The 9,159-nt window shown below is 38.8% G+C and overlaps 1 long non-coding RNA gene across 1 annotated transcript; it reads right to left on the bottom strand.

Moving 5' to 3' along the window:
- Window positions 1–884: 884 nt before the first annotated feature.
- Window positions 885–6,432, bottom strand: LOC104961072 (uncharacterized). Its single transcript, XR_800055.1, has 3 exons — window positions 6,283–6,432; window positions 2,346–2,405; window positions 885–965 (listed from the first exon to the last, which is right to left on the bottom strand). It is a non-coding gene; the product is annotated as an uncharacterized lncRNA (long non-coding RNA).
- Window positions 6,433–9,159: the final 2,727 nt, after the last annotated feature.

Below are 9,159 nucleotides of genomic sequence, written 5' to 3'. Positions count from 1 at the left end.
CATGAATCTAGCCATTTATTTACCATATTTGATTGGAAAACATCTCTGAAACTCTGAAAAAGTCATATTGCTAGCTTACCATAAAAGGCCAATTCGACCGATTGGTTGAGCATATTTTCAAAAAAATAATTACACCTTTGTTAAAACTTTTTTTGTGCATCAAGTTATCTAATTATGTTCAGTCAGTGCCCTGCCACTAAAATATGTCTCCAATGATATGGTTACCTGACAAAAGTTGACCAACTTCCTCAGTGGAAGCTAGCTGAAGGGCTTTCTGTTCGAACCACAGTGACATCTAGAGGTTGTTTTGTGCATAACATGTCAACCAAAGGGTAGAGCTGGCTGAATCAGATAGAGTTCAACTTTTTTTTTTTTTTCAACAAGATATCAAGACACAAAATGAGCTCTACCAAATGGTGGTGCTGGCAGTTAAAGGGTTTTAATTATATTGTTGAGGCAGTTTGGGTTAATACTTAATTTGATAAAATAAGTTGTATTTTCTGTTTAAGCTGCTCTACGATTGAACTCCATCCTAACAACACTTAGAGAACAAGTCACGTTCAGTTTATCTAAAATTGATTTTGACTGCACTGTACAGTCCTCTGTCTTCAGTCGCTTTAACCTGCGGCTATCTTCATGTTTTATGTAATATGTATGTTTTATTTTATTAGCATTTCCAGTATTGTGACCCCCTTTGTTGCATGTTGAATGATTTCATTAACTTTTAAGTTCAATATGATTTGTTTTAAGGGTGACTTCACACCATTTTTCCAGGGAATACAGATAAAAACTGCCTCTAGTCTCTGCTAAATAAACTAAATAAATAACTACAAAAGTCCACACACGTGCCTGAAATGTGATTTTAGTGGCTGTGAAGGTGGACCTACTTGCTGCTGAGCTCATCGATGGTGGTGGTCATCTCGTTGTGCAGCTCCTCGTCAAACTTGCTCTTCTGGGATTTGTTCCTGCAGCGAAGAGCACAGAGACGGTTAAAGAAAGAAAGTGAATTACCAGGCGGACGGAGAGACACCAGATCAGGCCATGCAGGTTACTCAGGTCCAGGTTTAGCTGTTGCTTGAAAGGCATTAGTGAAAAAAGATGGGGTTAAATGGAGGGCGTGTGCAGGATGCAGGGGGCTGTGTGTTAGATGATCTCTGAGGGATTCAGCCGGAGTGTGTGTCTGCTCAGAAACCCCCTCCATCAGGAAGGAAGCACTCACACACACGCACAGACCCACAGCAGCCCATCAGGGTTAATAGGGAGCATGTCAGTCCACTAACAGAGGGCAAAGGGTTTCTCTGGAGATCAGCTGTTTCAGAACTGCTCAGGTTAGTGTTCGGACAGCAAGGCTCTCCGGAGAGACAGTAGTTCTCACCCTGAAGGGCAAAACTTCCTTTTTAGAGGTGTTGGACTCAGAGGAGGATTTGATGAAAGTTTTCTGTTATTTATGTGCTCTCTTTTTAAAAGTGGCAATAGACAAAAGTTTCCCCTGGCGCTTTCAAGGGACATTATTGACGTACCTAAGAAATTTATGTTTTTCTCAGTCTACTACTAGTGACACATTTTGGGACTTATTCAGACACACAGAATATGCAAGAAAAACATATTAAAAAGTGTTTGGTATTATCCGGTAGTTTACCTACATTTTGCAGTAGCTTGTTGCTCAGTTAACTACATTTATATTTGTTACTCAAGTAGTCAAATAACTACTGAAAACTACGAACAATTTTGGGACATCAAAGGAAAACATTTGGGTGTTAACGCCATTTGACAAAAACCCACACCCTTTGCTTGAATTATCATTATATTAGATTTTTTTTAAGTTTAGATATGAACTGTGAACAAGTGGGTATATCTTTTTTTTTAAATAAACTTTATTGAGGGCAGGGTTAGGGTTAACCCATTTGTATATGAAAAACATTATATTTAGTAACATTTAATTACCTATTTTCCCTTGGTAATCTGATAACAATTAGATGTATTTAGTCATATTATCACTTATAGCTAACCAATCTAAATCCTGATCCAACCATAACATTGAACAATCAAGTTAAAGCGAAAAATGCGTCTATTGCCACTTTAAATAAATGAATTAGTAATTTTAGAATCAACTCTCATCGATCATTAATTTCAAACTGCTTGAATCTTACTGATTGCTGGCGACTAATCTGCACTTTGAAACAATGATGGAAACTCCAAAGATGTATTCAGATTATGTCAAAGATGACAATCACAAAGTGGCTTTAGAGCGTGCATCCATTTGTTTTTGTCTTCAGGGGTCACAAGCCAAAGGGTTGAGAACTACTGAGGGAACAGTCCCTGCGGTCCCTGAAGGCCTCACTCACTTATAGCTGCTGAACGGAGCCGAGGGCAAGGAGAACGGTTCCTCTAGAGACTCCTCAAAGCTGTCCGGAGCCAACAGTGAAACAAAAACACAAATTCATCAAAACAGAGCCCAAAAAAAAGAAAAGACTGAAGCTTTGGAAAATCCATCTCCCACTCCAACCTCCCTCTACCTGCTCCCTCCTGCTGCCACCCTGGAGGGGCGGAGCTATAAAGGCCTCATGCAACTTCTGACAACCAATTGTTTGTCTGAGTAAATAATCAGTAAGTTTTCTTTTCCTTTGTATTCTATTTTCATAGCAGCTTGAGTAGTTTACCTCCCTACTTTCTGTACCGTTTAGATTGCATTTGGTTACTTTATTTCTACATTACATATCATTATGTAAAAAGATAACTGCTTTGCTGGATTATCATTTGAAGCACGAATATTAAGTTTGAACTAAGATGAACCAGAAAACAATTAAGACAAACGAGAATCAACAAATTACAATAAAAACAATGATCTGGAACTCCTGCCTCCATGTGCTCATCTTTAAATCCACTGCGTTGACTTTTTAATCCTTGAACCAACCACCCTCAATATACTTCGGAAGCCTTGAATTGGATTTGACGCCTTGTGGTTGCCTCCACCAACCGTTCCCGCTGCAGTTTACAGAAATGTCCTCATTAGACATCTGTGTGAAATGTTCATAATAACGGTACGTCCACACGGCAGCGTCGCGTGCTTCAACGGAGACGCTTCCCATTCACTTTGAATGGGGTGACGTCACGCTTTGCCGAACTGCATTTCTGGTTCCGTCGCTTTGCCTCCGTTGCTCGCTTCGAAAGTTAAGAAAAGTTCAACTTTTCAAGCGTCGACGGAAGCACCAGCCAATCAAATCATATGCCAGTACAAGCTCTAGCCAATCAAACCGCTGCTTGTGTGTCCGGGGCGGGAGATTCATGTGATCGGTTGTTGGTCGCACGCCAGACACGCCCACCGGCAAGCTTCAACGCGACGCTGTTGTGTGGACGTACCGTAAGTGTATTGATTCTTGGGCTTTTAACAAAAACATATATTGAAGGTAACAATGACTTTGACATTTAAATAAGGCTGCACATTGAAGCTAAACTTGATCACACTATGGACTAACCCAATATACAAAACAAAGTATGCAATATTTTGCAAAGGCACTATAATGCCACAAAAACAAAAAAAACTGACGGATGGTTTTCACGCCTCCACCAACCATTCACTTTGCAGTTTACAGAAATGTCCTCATTAGACAATATATTTTGTAAAGGCACTTTTGTAAAGGCACTTTTGTAAAGGCACTTAAAGCGTAAATCATTCCCTCCAATATCGCAATTTCAATATCAGTCATAACAATTGCAATTTATTTTTTTTTTTCAATATGATGCAGCTCTACATTTGACCTCAACGTTTGAATATGATCATCTTTGAGTCCAAGTGGATGTTTTCACCAAATTTGAAGAAATTCTTTCCAGGTATTCCCGAGATATCAAGATATTTACGAATATGGACAGAACTAAAAACAAAAAGCCTCTAGCCATGGCTTTCCAGGTGCAGAGGCTTAACAATTACAGGGCCACTTCTAGAGAAATGTAAAAAAAAAACATCCAAAAGCAGCAAATAATAGCATTTGTGTTACCTTGGGCTCAGGGCTACGGATAACAGCAACAAATATCACATTATTTTTGACCAAATACCTTGATATCAATAATAATGTTATTTATATAGTGCTTTTCCTGGTGCTCAGAGCACTTCAATTGATTTTGTGAAGATATTGACTATTGATGCCGGACGTAATCACAGTCAGTGATGTGGATATAATGCCTCTGTGGGTAGGACAAATACTACAAACTAGAAGAATTACACCACGACTGTGATTTAGCTATTCAATCCAGGAAAAGACAATATTCATGCCACATTTGGATGTCTACTCTCATATCACGATATTGATATAAAACTGATATATTGCCTAGTCCTACGTTCAACCACATACATACATAATAAACCCTGCTGTGTAACGTCCTCCAGCTTCACTGTTACCTCACACACTGGCTGCTGCCCACATGAATGAAATGAAACATTTCCGATGTAAAACAAGTTTCCTTTCTCACAGGGAGGAGGGATTATGCTTTGAGGCACACACACTTATCTTTTCTAATCACATAACTGCAGCACACACTGTTTGTGTAGATACTGATTAGTCCTTACACTTCAAATAGTCGTCCAAAGGACAATCGAACTTTAAGTACTGCAAACCAATTTGTCCATGCATAAGTTGATGAAGAGGGCTTCTGCCAAATCATATTAGGAGTTGGACAGTTATGCTTTTCTTTAAGACTTGGGGCAAAGGTAGAGCGTCATTTGCACATTCAAACATATTTCAGCAAACTTGTAACGTAAGAAGGCAACTAGGTTCAATGTTATGTTGACATTCAGACGTGTTTCCCCCCCCCCCTATTCACCAGTTCTGTTTTGCAAAGTGTTTTTGCAATATGTATTTTTCAAGGCTTCAAAACTAATTAGTTTCTCATACTTTTATATCTACATTTCAGTAGCACTGACGTACACCAAGCCTTCCAGTTTCATTTCTCTCTGTATTCTGAAGGTTTTGTTCTTATATCCTTCATAGCCTGATAGAACATTTCATTAAAAAAACTTTGACTTGGCTTTTGTGAGTATTTTGTGATTTATCTACAAAGAGATATCAAAAACATCCTCCATAAAACCTCGGACTGTAACATGTCTACAAAATGAAACAATTTGTTATGTTATCGTGGCTTTTACATCTCTGTTCTGGAAATGTAAACATCTTTTTAGAAGACCTTCCTTTTCAACAAAGCCTTTAGCTGGAGCTGGTTTCAGATTATTCCATATCCTGGTTCCTACATTTTGTGGTGTTTTATTTTATTGTTTAATTGTATTGTCTTTTCTTGTTGTATCTTGTCTTTCCATTATTATAAGTCCACTGAGGGAAACGTGTTTTACGTGATATTGGGCTATATACATAAACTTTGATGTGATTTGATTTAACAAAATTATACTTATTTTACATATTGAGACATAAAACGTCATAAAAACAAGGAAATACGGTCTTAATGGACGCAATCAACTAAGCATATCAGTTCAAATGTGTGTTACTTTAACCTGTAATGATGGATAACATGTATGAAAATATAAATATACAAGTTGTCTGACGTTCCTGCTCACCCATTATCTTTCCATCACAATATCTAAGCTCCCATGAGAAGCATACATCCTATATATTACACATAATGCCTGAAATATCCTCTCACATAGAAATGATAGTTAATGAAATGTGACGGAGCGATGAGATGATGCAGATTCAGGACAGTCCTGGCAGGAGAGTTGATGGAAATCATTTGAACACATTATTGAGTAACAGTGGTGTTAACATGGGCCGACTTCCAGCAAGAGTGTGTGTGTTATAGTTTGATAAGCAGGTAAATAATCAAAATGTGAATTCATTATTAGCAGCTATTGTTGCACGATATCTGCATGTATTTGGTTTCAGCAGATCAAATATGTCCAATAAATTGACGTGTGTTTGCAAACGTTTTTAAAGCAAGTGCAAAAAGGAAAATATGTCTGCGTTGTAAAGGTTTTTTTAAAGTGTCCGAAACAGCGTTAAAAATAAAGAAATACAAGGGAATTGCATTTCTGCGACATTGACATTGATTAGCAACTTTTAAAACGGGTCGAATTCTTTTAAGTAGGATGCATTAAAAACATTTAAATCGTGTTACATTAAAATAAATATGGCATGTTTCACAGAACATGTTCGCTCAGTTGAAGACGTTTTCTTATTTCTCCTGGTGAATGTGAACGTTTTTGAAAAGCCTTGTATTTTTATGTCTAAATTGCAAGATATTGATGTTGGCAAAAATCCAATAAAGTGTCGTTCTTACCTCTCAGTGATCCTGGAGATGGTAGACCGTAGAGGGATGTCCTGGAAAAAAACACATGAATAATAAGAATAAAGATGAATGTAAGTGTTAAATCTGAACACATTGAAATTCAACCTAACTTTTTCACTAGAGAACTATAGTTATCATTTCTATATTTGATTCACTAATGCCCCTTTCACACCAACGTGGTTCCAGGGCCGGTTCGGAGCTGGAGCTTGAAAAGCACCTGTTTTTCCTGTTCACACCGCAGCGGAGCCGCCTCTAAGCTCCGGAATCCGGTCTAGAAAGCAAGCGCTGCATACGTCACGCTTACGTCGGAGGTAGGGGCGGGATCAACCTCTAACAACAACAAAAAGCCCACGTTTTATCCAGTTTGTACACCACGATGGAAAACCTAAAACTTAACAAGCGGCAGTGGTCCACTGAAGAGACCGAAGAGGTACAGAGGAAGCTGGAGGGGAGCACGCGGTCCAAAGAACTTTTGAATGTAGCATGTAACGACTGTAAAGTTGGTATTAAAGTCGTCCCATTTCTTCCATTTCGTTGCGACAGAGCAAAACCAAAACGAGTAGCGCTTCAATACAATCGGCCTTTGTGGTTGTTGTCGATGTGAGGGGGTTCCGCGCGGTTTGGCTTTATGAAGCAGGCACGCAAACGGTTACGTCATGACGCAAAACGATGACGCAATGACGTAGCACCAGTCGGGCTCTGAGCGGTGTGAACAGAGCGGGAGCTGAACCGAAGAACCGGTTCCGAACCAGAAAAGCTCTAGCACGGAGCTAGAACGGGAAAAGCCTTGGTGTGAAAGGGGCATTATTGCTGCTACATAACTGTTAGGGAAATAATTTGCTTAGGTATTCAACCTTTGACACAGTTCATCATTTTCTCTTCTCACTGTCTCTTTTCCCATGGCATGGGTCTACGGCCTTGGGTATCGCTGCTATCTCTCTTAAGGAGGGCCAGCTTGGGCACATTGTTGTTGCCAGTCTATGACCGAGCACAAACCGCCATGAGGTAGTTTACTGTTCAGGGACGAAGGTTCCCTGGCGCACATTCTTTCCTATGGACGAGAGCTCTAGTTAGATTCAGGGTCCATAATTGTTTAGTCTCGCTGATAAAGAATGTTGATTATTACACTCCGAACTAGTTAAAACCTCGAGCTGCAGAAAGAGTTCTTCAAAATTGGTTTGGCAACCGCTGTGTCAACTCGTGACACACCACCTGTCTTGGCAACTCTCCGGCCGAAACTCTGACATCAAAGCTCCAACTCTCCTCGTGTCTCTCTGAGTCCTGACTCTCCATTGCTACAGAAGTTTCCCTTACAATACCCATCTTCACTACTGTATATTGTATATTTCTAGGAGTTAATGGTGTTTTATGTGTATTGTAAACACCTTTGCTGTACTTGCAGAAGTGAAAGACAAGACCTGTACTTTAATCTGTTTTATAATTGTTTGTGTGATAGAGATTATGCAATGTTTTTTAGTGTTGATTGTTATGTACCTACTGTACCTAAGGACAGCAGATGGAAATTAGCTATTAGTTTTAATCTGGCTCTTCTCTTGTCTGAGATGAATGTATTTGTATGCATGGTCCTTTTTCAAATAAATACAATAAGGAAAACACAAAGTCAATCTAATCCAAACTTATCTAATTAAATCTCCAGAACTAAGAAGCTAATGTTAGGCTTTAAAGGAAACGATCACACGACTCCCCTCTCCACTGCTAGCTAAAGGCGGCTAATGTGATGATGTTGAGTCGTGTCATTCAGTCACTTCCTAGCAAACACAGTTTTAAAGCTACAGGATGTTTACTGATGTATGTTAATGTCGTAGAATACACGTGAAAATCTCATAAACCTGCGTTAACCACAGACCCTTATTTCAGGCTCTCATAGAACTCATTCCTTCGTCATTCGATTCTGTGCATTTAGCAAGCATTCATCAGAAGATTATAAGAATCAATTTGAAACAATATAGCAAATAATTAACGTGGCAACATCATGGATTGTTTAACTCAGGAGAAGGTAAGTAATATAGTAAATAAAGCCATCTAATAATGTCTGTCTTCTCCCCTTCAGGGCTGGAAAAAGCACACACATCCTTTACTCAAGTAGAAGTACAGATACCCGTGTTTAAAAATACTCTGGTGAAAGTAGAAGTACTGACTAAACTTCTTAAAGTCAAAGTAAAGAAGTATGGGCTTTGAAATGTACTTCAGTAAAAAGTACCCATAACTAGCAGCTGTTTTAAAGAGTACCTGACCTCCCTTTATATTAATAGAACAATAATGTCATTGTTAGCTAATGAATGTTTCCATGCTGAACAACGGCAACATGACGACGTTTTCATTGGTCCCTCTTCTTTAGAGAAGACCAGGAAATGATGGATACACGGATCGTGTTCAAATCAATAGGCACGCAATGACTCTAAATAATAATGATCACGCCACCAAACACACATTCAGACTAAAGGAACCAGCCTGTTTGGAAAATGAGAGAAGTAGAAAGTACAGGTATTTGTGTTCAACATGTAAGAAGTAGAAAGTACAGGTATTTGTGTTCAAAGTGTAAGAAGTAGAAAGTACAGGTATTTGGGTTCAAAATTTAAGAAGTAGAAAGTACAGGTATTTGGGTTCAACATGTAAGAAGTAGAAAGTACAGGTATTTGAGTTCAACATGTAAGAAGTAGAAAGTACAGGTATTTGTGTTCAAAATGTAAGAAGTAGAAAGTACAGGTATTTGTGTTCAAAATGTAAGAAGTAGAAAGTAAAAGTCGCCAGAAAAATAAGTAGTGGAGTAAAGTACTGATACCAGAAAAATGTACTGAAGTACAGTAACAAAGTATTTGTACTCCACTACTCCCCACCTCTGCTCAC

The sequence above is a fragment of the Notothenia coriiceps genome, unplaced genomic scaffold (assembly GCF_000735185.1).
Source record: "Notothenia coriiceps isolate Sejong01 unplaced genomic scaffold, NC01 NC01_scaffold00032706, whole genome shotgun sequence".
Lineage (NCBI taxonomy): Eukaryota > Metazoa > Chordata > Actinopteri > Perciformes > Nototheniidae > Notothenia > Notothenia coriiceps.
This window is presented reverse-complemented; position numbering and strand designations above follow the sequence as displayed.